The sequence below is a fragment of the Sturnus vulgaris genome, chromosome 3, assembly GCF_052056855.1.
Source record: "Sturnus vulgaris isolate bStuVul1 chromosome 3, bStuVul1.hap1, whole genome shotgun sequence".
Classification (NCBI taxonomy): Eukaryota; Metazoa; Chordata; class Aves; order Passeriformes; family Sturnidae; genus Sturnus; species Sturnus vulgaris.
Window position 1 is genome coordinate 98,454,325 of NC_142245.1, and position 17,812 is coordinate 98,472,136.

Below are 17,812 nucleotides of genomic sequence, written 5' to 3' on the forward strand. Positions count from 1 at the left end.
ACTTATGCTGAGCAATCTGGGAAGTCAGTAATTGGAATTTCTCTGAGATACCACTCTGATCATCTCTAATGATTTCTGGAGCGCCATAAGAAAATCCTGCATATTTTTAGCTTTGCAGTAAAGGCAGGACTTTGCATATATTAATTCAATTTCTCTCTCTGTTTCAGTACCCAATGCTTCACAGGGTGCCTGCATTCTTCTGCAGATGTTTATCTCTTAAGGTGTTTGTATATACCACTGCCTGCCATCCCCTCTGCAGAGGCAACCACCAGAACCATAAATATTATCTCCAGTAAACGCAGAAGTTGCCTGCTGCCTTTACTGTGAGCATTTAGATTTAAACGGGACAGGGTCTTAACTGGGCTCTTCTCTTAAGGAAATTAACTTTTATCTCAAAGACAGCTAATTTAGCTCTCACCACCTTTTCTTCCACTCCCAAATACCTTCTTATCTTGGGTAATCAGGATGCAGGGATTTCCAATCTATCTCTCTTTATAGCTCCCTTTCAGTAGTGTTACTGTTTGAACTTCATACCCTGGATTAAAGGGCCAGCACACCAGCTCAGGAAGCGGTTCTAGGTATGAAGTAAATATCCAAGTTACTTAACAGCCCATATATGAACTCAATTACATCCTTCATCTCTTAAGATATGAATAAAAAGGTTTGGCTTTGATCTTGAATTAAGCAATGCCTACATAAATCAATGTACCGTGCAATTTTATTGGTAGCAATAATTAGTGGTTAACTAACTTGCAATGCATACAAGGTTGGAAAGCTTTAGAAACCAGTGCCAGTGGGACATATTTCTCACATATATTATCTGAATTACAATGAGGAAGCCTTTATTTTTAATCCAGCAGGTACAGTAAGAATATGCAAAAGCTGTTTCATTAAACAGGATACATGAAAGTATTCAACAAATAAAAGCATGCACATGGGTAATTTTCAATTTCTCCATCCATTTATTTTAGTCTGATTTCAAAACTAAATCTAGAATAAAAGTTGTGTGCTAAAATCGAAAGGCATATGTTTATATTTAAAAAGGAATACAAGTAGGCACCAGAAGTTATTTTTACTGTAAACACTCTTCATATGTTCCCATGTAGAATGTAATATCTGCGTAACAACTTCTCAAATGTCTAAATTCCCTCCTATTCCCATAGTGCAGAACAGATGTTGTCCTGCTTTTAATTACATTAATTTATCAATCATACTTAGGCAGAATTATGAAATCAAAGTGATAGAAAATGTTACTTGAGCCTGGATTCAATTTCTATATCTTTAAAACCTTTCCTACCTCTTTTGAAATTATAATTGTGGGGTTTTTTTCCTTTAGTTGCAAGGTCAGATTTCCATTTGCAGGTTAAGATGTAGCTGATCCAAAAAAGTTCACATGTATAAAGAGCTAATTTATAGCAAAAACTTTGCATTCTTACAGAAAGTTGAGATCTGTAAATTCAACCATGCTGGGAAGAGCTTTTTGTTTAAAACATTGAGCTAAACAAAATGCAATTAGGGCTAACAGGACAAAAGCATCCCTCTTGAGGTTCATAAATACTCTCCCGGGAGACCGGAAATAAAGAGAAAAGACCAATGTGATTCTAACTAAGATGACCATTTAAACAGACAACTTTTCCCAAAGTAAATTAGTTCATACATTTCATGCTTTTTCTATCCTTACTTGGCCAAGTGAAATAAAAGGGATATTTTTCTAGGAGTAAATTAAGGCATTAGGTACAGAATTTTTATTCTGCTTTGATGACAAATTGTGATTTGAGTTTTTCAGAGTATTAATAAATACTTCTGCTTCTAAATAAGTTCCATAAAGTCATGTAAATGCTTTAGGAGAGCACAGATTCTTTGTCTTGCTTAAGCAAGATTGGAAAAAATTGAAAAATACTAACTTAGTATTTGTACAAAACTGTGGACATAATTAATGATCTTTGTGTCTTTTCATGCTCTTAAATGTTTTACATGTGAAATACTTTGGGAAGTCTGTGTGGTTTGCTATTTATTTTTTGCTTAGTTATCACCTAGATTATTTCAATTTATCATACTACATTGTATACAATTTCATTTTTTAAAAGTACTTGAACAATAACCCTATTAATCTAACACCCATATGTAAATATGCTCTGATTTCTAAATAAGTTAGTGCCATCAAGGACCATATCAATGCTTCCTAATGAAATAATCATCAGGCAAGAAACTTAAAATGACAGGATTTGAAATGTGCTTCCCTCTAGCTGAGATGGGAAGATGGAAGGAATCAGCTACGACCCAGGATGTGCTGGCTGAGTCAGAGCTGCTGTGCCTGACAAACCGGTTCAACCCAAGTAGAGCTGGCTGGACACTTCCACTGAAATGCTCTTTGATCAGGAGAGGCCAGCTCAATAACCCCAAACTTATCAAATCCAGCCAATTGAGGTTCTGGCTCAATAACAGAGTTCTCAAAAATACTACTTTTTTTGGAATGGGGGCATTTCTTTATAAGAAGATAATGTAAGAGTTATTGGCTTCATCCTGTATAGTTTGGGAATAAACTATCTTTTGTATAAGAATGTTTCATACCTCACTGCACTTGGTAGTTCATATGAAGCAGGCAGAATAAGCCACTAAAGTGGGGCACAGTGAAACCAGAATTACTCCCAATTTTATCTCCATGCCTCTGTAGAATAGAGGTGATGCTTACCTGCTTCATAGGCTGCTGTGGAAATTAAATTCTGCAACATATTTGAGATACTCAGATAAAACAGTATCAGACAAGGATTTGCCATGGTAGATAAAGATTACAGAATGGAACACTCTTGATGGGAACCAAAAAGAAACATTCTAGTTTCTTTCTCAGGATTAATCTCCTGAGACTCAGGACTGATCTATGGATATGGAAGGCCACAGGCCATATCTCAGTAGAGCCCTACTTCCTCACACAGGCTTTACAATAAAGTTCCCAAATTGATCCATCTGTATTCCTGATGCTCCTCAACACAGCTCAGCACAGATGTTAGGCAAGAAGATGTTTCACAGCTTTCTGGATCTTTGCCTCAGGTAAACTAAATTTATAACTGTAAATATTTGTGCCTGTGAGCTATACATGCCTAAATTATTATAATATGTAGAACTTCATTTTCTATGCTTACTAAGAAAAAAGCAGACAATATTAAAGAGTTTCTTCCTAAACAGAGAACCTGTTTGAAAATCAATAACACAACTGGAATATAATTATTATTTAAATTTAAATACTGCTACACTTAATAATTGTGCGATTATTGTCATTACTTTGGGTTTTATGAGTACAGAGGTGGTATTAATTTAGTTCTGTATTTGTGAGATCTGCAGCAAAAATTTTTTCCATCTATCCACTGGATTTCTAAACTTCATTTAACTTCTGAAATAATCTATTATATCCTCAGGTACAAGAGGCATTCAAGAATTGGATCATAAATCTGCATCTTCAGGGTTCCCAAATTTATGTTTCCTTTTCCTTTCTCCTCACTTTCTCCATTTAGTCCTCCTTTCCTTTTTCCTTGTGGCTCAACATTTCCATTACACATTTATTAGGAAAACAAGTACCACTCGGAGAAATTTATAGGGGAGTGGAGCTTCTTTTATTTCACTTGAATACAGTCAGTCACTCATTCAGCTCCAGCCACACTATCTGCTTAAGCTAATTATCATTTACCTAATTCAATTTGCAATGCGCTGCTGAGGTGTGAGGTTTGAGATCCAGATGCGTTTCCCCACATTTATCAGATCATTACAACGTGCAGGTGGGTGGATTACAGAATACCCCAACTGTTTTCACAAAAATCAGGTCTTCTCTTGCATTGCTACCTTGCTTGCTGCTTCAGGCAAACAAGCTAATTTAAATGCAATGGTTGTTACTGCAGCAGCACATATCTCACGTGGTGACCTACACCAACAAAGTCTGATGCAGCTTTGCAGGAAGCTTGTTGACTGAGGACACAAGTCCTCAGATAACTCTTATTCTCCAAATACCATTATCATTCAGTTTTTCGATTTGACTCACCTTCTGCAAAGAAAAGCCAAATCTTACATTTCATGCCGAAAGGTTCTAATCTGCTTGAACAGGCAGTACAGGGCCTCTGCAGAACTCACCTCAGTTTGTGTGCATGTGAATTCCTTCTGAGGCTGATGGTTCCCCCAGACACCAGAGGTGGTACAGGGGAATCTGTGCTGCAGCTCAGACACCCCCACACACCCCTGTGATCCCACTGCACTTCTGATTCTCCTGCCCTTTCCGTAATCTCTCCCTACGTGTAATTTTTGCTGAGGTAATTTGCACACAAATGCACAGTGGGGAAAAGTGTCTCTGATCTCTCAAATCCACATTTGTTCAGTAAAACATGCACACACACATTCACTCACACACACAAGAGAAAGAGAGCAGAAGAACCTACTACAAACATTTGCACCAACTTAGCATGACTGGGAGACAGTTTGATAGATACAAGAGGGAAAGAATATCACAACCCATGCTGCCACTTGGGATATCTTTTGCATTTGAAATCCCAAGTGCCTTGTTCAAAATATAATTTCCCAGTTATGACACTTTTAAAAATAATTGATTTAGAGCACTTTTCATCCTCTATGTTTAATTTTTGGAGGTTTGGTATTTTTTAAATATGGGTATACAGGAACAGTGTAGCTCTTCTGGGAAGAGCAGAACAGAGACCTTAGGCATAGAAGAATATACAGAAGACTGAAGGAACACTTATTTCCTCTACATACAACCACTTCTCCAAGAACCTACTGAAATATTCACTATTCAAGGAAAGGTTTTCATGGTCAGCATTTCTCTGTATGAGATTGTGGGGCTCCATCTTTTGTGGGGTATAAATCAGCTCTAACTCGTACACAAATTTGGCTTTGCTTCCTCAGCAAGCATATCTTAAATCCACAGGCAGGTCAGTTAACTGCAATGCCTTTGCAGTATGTCTGTATATCTGTCATAGATGTAGTTCTATGTACATTCAAGCACATACAGTCTATATCTTTGTCTCTTGGAGAATATTATTCATGGCTGTACCTTATAAAGAACTGACGATTCTTTTGGTATGCACAGCTGTATAGAAGAGCAGTGAAAGGATGCAAAATTTGTTCAGTGATTCCATTTTCCCAAGACTAAGGTATGCGGTCAAGTTCAGAAATGATCAAGTTTATTGCAGATAAAACTGAAGAGAAAAACAGCTAAAAATGTGTTCAAAGGTTTGATTCTCTACTGGGAAATTCAATTACTTCAAATTCAGTATATGTCTGTCTGCTGTTCTAGATAGCATTTGATTCCACTATTATGCTGCATGACCAGTGATTTATTTAAAGCACATGCAAAAGGGTTAAGGAAATTATTATGCCCTGAGATTGGGATTTTTTTAATTAGTTGAGTATAAAAACATATGTAAATTTAGGTGGCTATCTAATGTGTGCCCCACTTGTACATATTAGTTTTAATATTGCAAGATTCATTCACAGTAAATGGAAAAGTTCCATGCGCCCATAGTAATACATAAAAATTGTCTAAAATTGGAGTCAGTGATAAGAAGCTATTATCTTTAATCATTATATGTACTTTTTCTTGGTTAGTTTTCCACAATTGACACAGATTATGTGAACAGATTATTCAATTTCCCTCACAGACAATGTAATGGAAGTCTCACTTCTTGCATTTCTGCTTTGGAGAAGGCAATTTTCATTGACTTTGCTTTATTTACAACAGCATAAATTAAATAACTCTTAAGAGCTAATGGTAAAGAGAAATGGAAGATTTTCCTCCAGTGTGGGCATTCATTTAGATTTCAACCATCTTTTCAAAGCATTTTCTGGACTAACTTGAAAAATGGCAAGAAAAGCAAGAGGGATTTATTGCAAAAGAATTAATACATATTAACCATCTGTCTGTGAAAGCCCAAGGGAGAGGTAGTTGAGACAGCAAGATGAGGTGAACAGTAAAGCCCTTTGTTAGTGGTTGCCTTATGCACTGCTTCAGGCCACAGTGTGAATGCAAGGGCTCTGCAATCTGATTTCCACCGCGGCATTCATGGCAATTACAGAAAATACACAAATCTGGATGGATGAAATTTAGGAGTGTCTGGACGGATGAAACTTCGGAGTGTCTGGACGGATGAAACTTCGGAGTACAATCATGCTAGGCTTTGGATAAACTCCTAGTAGAGGTGTTGTCTTCCTGTCACACACAAAAGAAAAAAAAAATCTATTAATTGCAAATTAACAGATGTAATGACCAGGTAAAAATAAACTGCTAATGGTTTAAGATGGGCTGTTAAAACAATGTTGAAACTCAGTCTGGCTATCACATTTTCTCCTAGATTCCTGAGATAAACGTTTCAGGAGCTTATCTTAGCTCTTTTCTTCTACAAATCAAGATAGGAACTTCAGTGTAATCATCTGGCAATTGGTTCTGGCTGCTTAGTCTGTGATGGCATCTCTTAGGAACTAAGGTATTGCTCATCTCAGACTTCATCTTAATCTTGAAGTAAACTGGACTAGCATCACAGAAAAATTAAAGAAGTCACCTTTTTGGGCCAAGACACCACACACATTCATCAGGGAATTGAACCTCTCTCAGGGGCTGGTTATCACACAGGAAAATGACAGATGTGTCTCCCAGTGGTTGGAGAGCCTGGTGGGAATGATATCCCCGTGCACAATTTGTTAAGTAGACTGTTTTCCAATTCGATAGCTACAGTTTGATTTGGAAAGAAATTATGGTCTGACAAGACCGAAATCGATAATGATCACTGGGAGATAAAACAGATTTCCACACTACCTGTCTTGTGTAGGTCTGGTGGGTCACAAATTTAGGTTCCATATCTTCTGTAAGGGAAAGATGGGACTGAAGTGTGGAGGTGCAGCCTGCTAACGCAGCAAGAGCACATAACCATGGCATCAGGCTGGTGAAGCAATCTGCTTGTCCAGCTGTCTCAGCTGAGCAGCGGCTGTGCTGACATGGCTTCAACAACGCAGCTCCAGTGCTGGTGGGAGTCAGCCTAGGGATGCCTCTCCCTAGATCTGTGCAGACCTCTCACTGCGGGGAAGAGGCACTTTTAGCAGGCAATTCCCTCTGCACAGGGTAGAATTTTTCTTCTTTTCTCATGTAAATTGGCCACTCAAGACTCATCTAATCACTGACATAAAGAAACAGCCAACCTGGAGGATGATTCACCTCACCTTTACAAGAAATGCCAGAAACAGGTGAGATAAATCACCTTCAGTTTATTTACTGTAAGGGTTACACAGCTGATTGGCATAGCAGCTTTAGATGTTTAAAACTGTGGCATAAATTGAATTGCTTGTGTGCCTCAAATTTCACTTCTCTATCCCCTCATCTCCCTTTGCAGTTGGTTACTGGCTGGAATCCTAATGTATATAGCATTTTGAAGGCTATGGTACACTCCTTCATCTTCAGTTTTGCAGGAATAATTTGAAGATTCCTTGAGTTACAAAATAGCACTAGTCAATAGTTTGGTGATAGGGCAATTACACAAATAAGCAGTCCTGCCCCCGGTCTTTAATGTAATCTTCTGCTTAGAGATATGCTAATGCCTCTGAATCAGTTTGACCTGCCTTCTATTAATAAACTTATCAGTAATATATCCATTAACTGATTTAGTTGGTATGCAAGAAGTTAATTATGCAAGGAAACATAGAAGGACTGTGTTACAGTGAGATAATGCACACCTCTGATGTGGTGTGAAACACCAGGTGGAATAAAATAATTTCAAAAACCTAAACAGTGTGTTAACTTGCAATACTGTATTGTGTGTTCTCAAGAAGTGCATTGAAAAATAATAATTTCAGAAATCTTTAAAGAAAAAATTAAAAACTACTTAATCTATGTAAAGAGGTTACTGAGTCTGTGGCTAACTCATGAATTGTACTAGCAGCCATGTTGTGTACAAAAATGTGTTAATAGTTTTTGTGTTTCTGAGTGGTAATTTCAATGAATCAGTGAATGAATAGGTAATTCCTTTATTCATCACAAACTTCACTAACTCTGGCATGGAATATCATCCTGTCCTTCTTCCCAACTGAAAGATGTTTTCCTGTTGCTTTGTTGTCCTTAGTGAAATGCATCACACATCATTCATGTATAAAAAACAATCAAATCCCCAAAACTCAAAAATTGATACAAATTCTCTCCTCTCCTATCCCATGGGAAAGGAGAGTTAAGGTGAAAGCATATGCAAAAACTCCTGCCACTGCATCTGAATGAGAACAAAACCTCTGAAATTGCTTCTTACACTTCTGAAGCAATATGCTGATTTTATACACGAACATCAAAGTACTTTCCAAAAATAAATTAGTGTATTTTGCAAAATCACTTGAAATTATTTTTTCTTCCATTTTGCTCGTACTGGGTAAAGCCTGCAGAAACTCAGTGTCACAGTGTCACAGAGAAAGCCTGATACAGTGCCAGGGACCCTGACTCCTAGACCTGTGAGGAAAGGCTACAAGACCATTTAAATTCCGCCTGTGCTGTTAGCAGATAGCTTCTTTCACTTTTGCAATTTATTTTCCTAATTTATTAGCTAGAGGTCATATGTTTAAACAAGCTCCTAACAGCTTCTGTTCTTTCCATTTACTACAAACTTCCCACTGAAGTAGCTGCAGAAGTTAATACTAGCAAAATGTAAGTTAATACTGCAAAATATCCTCCTACTTTTAGGGGCTAGGCATTACATCCTGAGTAGAAGAAGGAAGATGCTGAGCAACTCTGACAAGCAACCCTGGAAAGTAAGAGTCACGGAAAAGAGAAGTCTATTTTTACTTTTGTTGTCACATTAACATTTTCAGTTGCTCTGCCACGATGTGCAGAATGCAGGAAGAGACCCCAAAAGAAGCTGCTGATGTTCAGCATTGTGCTCACCAAAGTAGGAGAAGCAAAGGGATGTCTTCCTGCTGAAGAAGAGCCTGACCCTTTAACCTTAGCTGTTCCCACTCACATACAGATATAGAAATGTAAGCTACTCAGCATGATGCCAGTTAATTTAAATTACCTAACATCCCAAAGGGCAGCTCCCTGCTGAGGAGCCTTTTCTTTTCTTTTTCTTTTGACCTTTTAATACAGAGTAACTTTTCACAAGGATAAGTCAGATGGTCAGCTTGGAAGTATTCAGTTTCTGTGGCCTTTGGAGGTTTGTGCAAAAGGTCACCTCAAACTGCATTCTGCTGAATAAGGGGTTGGAAAATTTCTAAATTATACTGAATGGACAGATCCCCAGTCCATGTAAAATGATGGAGCTGCACCATTGCGGCAATTTCACTCCTGCAACTGAGTTATGCAATAACCAAAACTAGAAGCCAAATTTCCTTCTTCTTGCCTGCAATTAAATTTCTTTTCATCTAAATAACTGAGGTGCTGTCAACCCACAGAAGTTGCACCATCCTAACTAAATCTTTCTAATGTTTCCTGCTTCCTTGTATTAGATTATGCTGTGCTGCCTTATGTGACAGCACTGAATTTGTCTCATCGGGTCACAGGGTGGAGCAGGACCTTTGGGGCATGCTAGGTGCATCCTCTTAGGCTGCTCTGCAGCACTACAATTTCTCCCTGCTCTGAGACCTTCCATGACAAGTTGTTGTCTGGCACATTAAAGAGTCTCAAACCCCAGGAATACACTGCAAACAGAAATTATGATCATCATTACAAGAAATATTAAATGGGAGAATTAGAGATGTTTAGGGATGACTCAATAGATCTGTTTGAAAGTTATATAAAGAATGAAAGCAACACAAACTAGAGTTTATGAAATGTATTTCCATTTTACATGTGGGGTTATTGTCTAGGTATGTTTGTGTCCATAATGAGAGAAATAGTAATGTTTTGCCTGTATAGGTAAAGCTGAATTGATGTTTTACAAATCAAATATTCCATATGTACTCTAGACCTGCATTTAGTTTTCTAGATCCTCTCAGTCCTGGGATTTCTGCGTCTTTTCTTTATTTTTGCTATTTACACACATTTCTGCTTCTGTCCCTGTTCAGATCCCCCTGAACTGGCAAACAAGACACTGAGCAGACTCAACTTTGCTTGAACAGCTAACCCCCGTTTCTTAATTATCAGCAACCTGTGGGTCTTGCTGCTTGATATTAATTTGCTGAAAGATTGTTGTTTATTGCTTGTCAGTCATTTGTCTGGCTTTATACTCTGAGCTGGTGTGGTTGAGGAGCTTTGCAAACTTGGCAATGCCCCTTTGGCACCTCCTTTGCTGCTGGCAAGTGCCTCAGGCTGCTCCGGTGCAGCTCAAACCCTGTGAAGCTGCACCTCTGTTGCCTCCTGCAAGTTGGTTTTCTCCTACTGAATTCTCTTTGGAAGCCATTACTCATTTCAGATGAAGTATGAAAAAATGATTTAACTAGTTTTTCTAAGGTTTCTCAAGTTTAATACATTATTTTAGTTGTCAAGAAAAAGTCTCTCTCTTTTGCAATTAATTTATACAACAGCCTTACATTATCTTAGCACAGCCTCTGGAAAGTGTTAGGTAGCATTTGGAGCTCCTACACAAATAAATCCTTAGGGGTTTGGATCAGACAGCAATACTATTTTTTTTTCTTAAGGATCCATGTGGTGATTCCATCTTCCTGGGCTGGTGGGAACTGATAGTAGGAGCTACGTATCTGTAGCATATAAAACATGCATATAATTTTCTGCTAGAAAGAAGGTATATTTTCTTCCTATATAGTATGCATATTATGAAATCAATTAAGAATATATTCTGCTTAGTCAAGTGAACAGATTTTTTGCTGGAAATTACAACCTAAATCATAGCTATGCACTTCCAGACTCAGTAAAGAAGGTATGCATTCAGGATCAAGGTGGGAATCTAAAAGATCATGAGCTCTGGGCTAGTACACCCAGTTTAAAAGCCTGTGCAAGAATGTGCCAGAAAATTCACCTTGTGTCACTTGTAGATAGTTTAATTATAGGCCTCAAAAGAAAATAAAACATTTTTTTTTTCTTCATGATCTCCTATCAACTGATATTTATCAATCTAGTTGTGTTTGTCCTTGCCCCTCCACGTCTATATTCTGTATGAATGTTTTAAAAAGTTCTTTTACCCTGAAAGGAACAGGCACACCTGGCCAGGAAATGTTGGACCTAGGGCATTCACAGGAGAAATTGAGGCACCTCCTTATAATGATATGGGCTCCATATTAATTATGAGTATATTCTGAATATATCTGCTGCTAAAGCTCATCTCTTTGAGGAAGGGCCTTTGCTCTACTGACAATGGGAGGTCTGAACTGGCTCTGTCCATGGCTGTCCCCAATGAAACTGAACTGGCCAAATCTCCAGCACATCACTTGACCCAGACCGCTTCTGTGCCATTTGGCACCCATCTGTTTCCTCAGTTCAAAGTGCTTGAAGTAAGGTGAAGACTGCATTACAGCTCCCAGGGCAATAATCTATATAACCACAGCCAGTCTCCTCTCAGAAGGAATGAGCTGGTTTAATCCTAAATATAGCACAAGGGGAGCAGAAATCAATAGATATAGAGCACGGATGGTCAGGGGAGTAGTACCTATGGTGAAAAATGCAAGGAAGGAAATTACTTGGCACTGGTATTTAACCCTGTGCATTTCCTCTGCTCAAAGAACTTTAATTTGATCAGTCAGGGTCCCCTAAATCTGAACCCCAGGTGGCCCAGCAGTTTGCAGTAAGTAATTTTGTGAGGTTCAGCTGGGGATGGGCAGAAGTAAAATCATAAGTTCCCCTAGCACAAACTAAGGAAGTAGAAAACTGTGGTCAGGGATTAAAGAAACTCACACATGCTATGGGTGTGCACAGAGGGGGCCCTCTAACACCCACTCACCAGTGGGTTACACCACCTTGCTACACCAATTTACATCCCATTTCAGAGACCTAAGCTGGCTCTGAAGTAAAGTTAAAGTTGAGTTCAAAGCAATCCAGATGCTTCCAGGAGCTGCTGTGCATGGGGCAGGTCTGTCAGGGGAAATAGTGATTTCTCTTTGAAGTTCTGCTGCTAGATGGATGCTGCCTGTCTCATGTTACTGTAAGCGACAAGTAACTTAAAAGCAAACTCTCAATTTACTGAGCAGAGGACAATGTGAGAGGCAAAAATATTTGTCAACTGTGCTAATGACTTTTCTGTAAGGCCCACACGTCTAGAAAACCAAAGAACTGCAAGTACAATTGGTTTCTACAAATAATTTTCCAAGAAAACAGATGCACTGACACTGAGTACCGATCAGATTATTGGCAAGACAAAGTGAAATATAAAACATTTGAGGTTTGGGTTTCATAAACCACTCAATTTTTAATCTGTTACGTAAATATACATATTTATAATTTAACACATTTATGTATTTAATGTTTTGTATTATACAGAGAAAATGTTATACACACTATATATAATTGTTTTACGAGGGTAAAACTGAAAATAAAATTATTAATAGAAAGGAAAGACTTAATAAGCACACAGCTTGAGCTTTTGTTAAAAATGGTCCTCTTATTTTTGTCTCTGATCAGTGAAGCAGCACTCTATCCAAGACATATTCTAGAGTGAATAGTTTGAAGCCCAAGTTCTGCAGTTCAGCTATGGCACTAGCAATTTGGGAATAGCTCATTGCTACTTGAGCTATCCTGTGATATGTTTGGCAGCTGGGAAAGTACAGAACAAGTAAGAGTGATTGTGCAAGGAAGTCTGAGGCTGATCACATGACTGATAATATTCTTATCAGCTCCGGCTTCCAACACTGGATGGTACCACTTGCCCATAAATTAGTTTCCCTTTATCAACATGCATCACCCTCATATGGTTCAAAAATTGACTGGAGGTTCAGTTCTCTCATCTCAGTCTCTGAGGCTGCTGAGGCTGGCCAGCAGTACAAGTGTGAAGTATGTAAAGCTATGTAATGTATTGCATATTAGGAATGTGCTTGCAACTATAATCACATCATGCCAACAATTTTTCTCATAATGTGCATCAGCAAGGGATATTTGCAAGGGAAAATAAAGTCACCTGAAAATATGTTTAATGATATCATGGTATATGACATTCGTTTCAGGGTCTTTCCTCTCAGAAATGTCATTTGCTGGCAAAGCATGTCTGAGCAACCTGGTTATATATTGGTCATACAAACTATCTTCCTCCAAAATAATCTGAAAAGAAATAGTTTTCTTTTCTCATTGTTCTTATTAAAGTGAAGAACTGTTAGTACATACACTGAGTTTATGTACCCAATGACAAAATTTTGATTTTTCTGGAAAGATCCAAATCTAAAGTCATAATTTAAACCAAAATGAGTCTTTCTATGCCATTATTTCTCACTGCATACCTAACCATTATTTGTCCTCCACATTTTAGTTTATGAATTAAATCTTCCACTTTGGGTAGGTCCCAAAGAAATCAAAAGTTACCTGAAAACTTGCAGTGTTCTTGAACAGAAATACATTGCTCCAAAATTTTGCATAAATCAAAAATTATACGGAATATCTGAACTGTCATCTGAGGGTTTTTTGATTACTACCCTATAGCACTCTGTAGATTTTTTTGTCAGTAGTATCTGCATAGTATTATGAAATGAGGGTGATGTAAGGATTAGTATAAAATAGAATTGAACTGAATCGGAAAACAAAGTTTTTCAGGAGGTACAGGTTGTAAGTAACTTGGGCTTGTAAAATTTCTGTCATAAGTAAAGAGTAAGTCTGAATTACAAACACAATCTAATTTTAAAAAGTCAACAAAAACTAAATTTCTTGTAGCAATGCATTTTTAATTTTATCTCACTTGTAGAGTGCTCTAAGTATCGGCTGTTTGGATATAAAATCATATGAATAAACGCAGGAGGTTGTCTGTCTCTTTTACATTGTCTAGTTAGGTTGCAAAATAATGAGTTTGGTTGGATTATACTTGTAATTCACTTGACTGCAGAAGGGTGCTTTTTCTCTTTAGTGCTCTGAGACTAGTATTGATATCTGCTGAATGAATTTAACTATAGTGTGTTCTGTACCTTGAAATACAAAGTTTCTGATGTGACCCTTGATCTTTACAACTTCTGATCTTTATCATGTTGGTTAGAAACTCTCACCAATATATTTGAACCTTCCAAGGTTATAACACTTATAACCTGTTGAAAATCTCAGGCTTTCATCTAGAAAGATTCCCATCTCCAAGTGATATTTAAGTAGCTAACTAGCTGCTAGAGGTTTGCAGTACTGTTTCCCTCTAATAAGCAAGCATTCATCACCCAAAGGTGCAGTTTGTCTTCTGAGAATGATGTAGGAGCAAATAAAGCCCGCTGGAATGGACCCTGAAGACTGCTATGAAGAAATATACTGAATTTTGGTGTAGAATGGATAAAATCTAATTGAAAATCACTACCTTTCATTTAAATTCCACTAGGTTCTTCTATGGATGCAGATGAATGAAATATTTGTTTTTTAAATCTAAAGACTTGTCTAAGGTATCTGAGATGACCTCAGTTGGGTGGACCATAGGACAAATGACACTAAGGTTGTAGGTTTGATCCCCAGATGGGCTTAACCCTTAAGATTGAACTTGATGATCCTTGTGGGTCTCTTCCAACTCACAATATTCTGAGATCTTTGCATTTGACAGGAACAAAAATGCTGTACTTCCCTGGGATTTTTACTGTCCAGCAGGATGAATGGTTGTATGTCTGCAAACATGTGCATGCAAGAGAGAAAAAACCAAGCTGCAAATCTCAGATCAGAAAGAGCCTGCAGGGGAATCACCAACATATCCTGATTTTTCACAACAACATTGGCCCCAAGAAGGACCCTGAAAGAAGCTTTGAAGGATTCAGAGAAAAGGGTTTGATACCTTTGACAAGGAAGTGGCCTCTTGTTGCTTGAAACTGTATGTTTTTGAAGAAAATAGAACTGCGTGCATTTTTGTTGACAGAGTAACATCAATAACTTCTTCCAGCAGGAATAACCTTCAAGACCTCAAATTTCCAGCCATCTACTAAGATCACAGAGGTAAACAGCTTTGTGTAGGGTTTTCCACTTCAGTGCCATGCCCTGGACATGGGTGTCTGCTGTGTGCTGAAGACACACTGATCTGCTGTACATTTCTGGTCAAAACATGGTTCTAACTGAATGTTGGTCTTGATGATTTCTTACCTTGCAATTGTTTGTGTAATAAATTTACTAAACCCTCATTCAAGCAGAGTTGATAAGCAAAGCACAGAACTCTTCAAACAGTACCACAGATAGGTGTTTTCTTTAGCCCTAGGCACAGAAGTGATGCTTTTTGTTTATCTTTTATGGAGTTTGGTATTAATCCCATAACAACTAGGAACAATTACTACTACTACTACTACTACTACTACTACTACTACTACTACTACTACTACTACTACTACTACTACTACTACTTCTACAACTACTATTTAAAAAAAACGTCTTTCAACATTTTCATTTGTGGTGAATATTTGAATGAACATTAAGATAGATGAATGAGGTCTTGCCTACTTGGAAAGATTAAAAATCATTTAAATTCAGGCTGAACTCCTCTGACAGCCAGGTAAGATAGAACAGGCTTCCCTGGACACTCACTAATTCACTAATCCCAAATCTCTGAGGCACCTATTTAAGTGTAAGATAAACCACCCTTTTCTGATATTTTATTTATTTATTTAATTTTCTTTTTCAGGTGAGCTGATAAAATATCTAATTTTAAGAGATCTAATCCCTGTATCAGAACTGAGACAAAATATCAGGCACCTAAATTCTCCAGTTGCTGATTCAAGGCAGCCCAGTGCAGGTTGATCTCTCTGGCCAAAAGACTATTTCTGTATTTTTGCAGTAGGCAGTCATTGGAAAAAAAAGATTACAAGAATAGACTTGCATGTATGTGCTGAAAATGAGGAATCCCATGAATCCTTTGGATAGTACTTGGAATCTTTATGGCTGGGCTTTAAATGTGCTGTCACTGTCCTCTGCCAGAGTGACTCCTGTCTTTCAGCTGGAAAGTGAAATGCAATTTATAGAAGGTGCTATGATTCATAAGAGATGCAATTCTCAGTGGAAGATGAGTCTAAAGGGCTGATTTCAGTTTAACATATTTATCAAAAAAATTCATGTTTCCAAAGACTTTTTCAATGACATTTCTATTTTGTGAAAACAACAAATAATGAAAAATAAGTAAATAATGAACATTTCAAATAAAAACAACTCTCATTTTAAGGAATTTTCATTTTTTAGCAACTCTCATTTCTTCAATGTATCTATTCTGGACTAATCTAAGCATTTCCCTGAAGAAATGGAAGATTCATAAGATTTACAGTCATATTTTTGTAAGAAATTTTTTTTCATAATCCATACTCTTTGAAATTAAATGTTATCAACCTATCCACTAGTAGTTACTCAGTATTAGACTAAAACATAGTATTTATTTGGATTATGATTCTGTAGCTTCATAATATATGACATACAAAACACACAGTTAGAAAGAAAACCCTGGAAGCTACACTCTTCATTACATTTGCTGTCCTCATTTAAGTCTATAAAGTTTTCAATTATCCTTAAAAATTTGTGGAAAGGCATGATTGTTTCAAGGACAGTCCTATTTTTGTTTCTACAAAACAATGTCTAGAGTCCAGTTGTAATGATTTTGAAAGCTGGCTTGGTATAAAGCTTATAAATTCTCACAGGTTATTGAGTATTTGAGGAAACTGATCCAGGACCAAACTGAAAACACATTATGTAACTGTATCTGGCAAGAGAAGAAATTAGATTTATTGATTAGGCTTTTTATCAAACAATACTTCACACGGAAGCGTGAAGCTCTCTATAGGACATGCCTGATTGCAATCATGGACTATGAACAAAGGAATAACCTGGCTTAAGCACATTAAAGCATTTACAGGATATACTGAGTAGTGTTAAAATAAAGGATGTCATAAATTGTGTGCTGCAGCAATTTTCAAACAGCCAGTCACCTCTGCTGTGAACCTCACTGTATTTTAATTGTCCAAATTGTGCTATTATGAATCTCTTTCTTTAGGAAGAAGTCAAGTTTAGCCAGAAGTTATTGGAATGCTCAATGATTTTTTAAGATGCTTGCCATTGCCTCAGCTTAGACAAGAAATTCTGCCTAACCATGAAATACTAAAAACCCTGCATATTTGCCTAATGAGAAGTTTTCAAGCAGTCCTTATGTGTTGATGCTTATCTATTAACACATAAAGTGGGAACAAACTAATTACTCTAAAACTATTGTTTTATCAATCCCATTTTACTGGATTTTGTTGAAAAAGTTTAGGAGCACCCCATTCCATTGGTCAGGTATCAGTCACAAGATTGGATTACACATATTCCTATTCCAAACTACAGGTGGAAAATTTTATTTTCTTAGGCAATATTGTAGCTTTACTGTGTTTATTTATTAAAGATCTCAGCAATACTCTAAAACTGTTATCATATTTAAAAAAGACATTAAAAATGGCTCTACAAACACCTACAAGCAGGAGAACTACATTTTTGCTCTTCAGTGACTAAAGGCCAGCTGGCAATAATCTACCTCTGCAACTCAGGTGAGGCCAGACCCTATGGGCAGCTCTAACTGCACTTTAGTAAATTCAGGGTTTGACAGTAATAAATCCGTTGTATCAGAGATGTCAGGTTCTTGGAGGTCTTCACTGGTGCCCTCATAGGAAAAAATAAGTTTGGGTATGGCTGGCCAGGCTGCAGTCACACCTCCTCTGCAGGTTCAGCTTGGAGCACATGAGCCTGCATGAGCTGTGATTTCATGGATAAACTTTGTTCTCAGGTGCCTTGGAG

General features: G+C 37.5%; 1 long non-coding RNA gene across 1 annotated transcript in view; it reads left to right on the forward strand.

Annotated features, from left to right (window-relative positions):
• Positions 1 to 17,812, forward strand: part of LOC148224498 (uncharacterized) — a 119,149-nt gene that overhangs the window by 32,236 nt on the left and 69,101 nt on the right. The window lies entirely within an intron of this gene.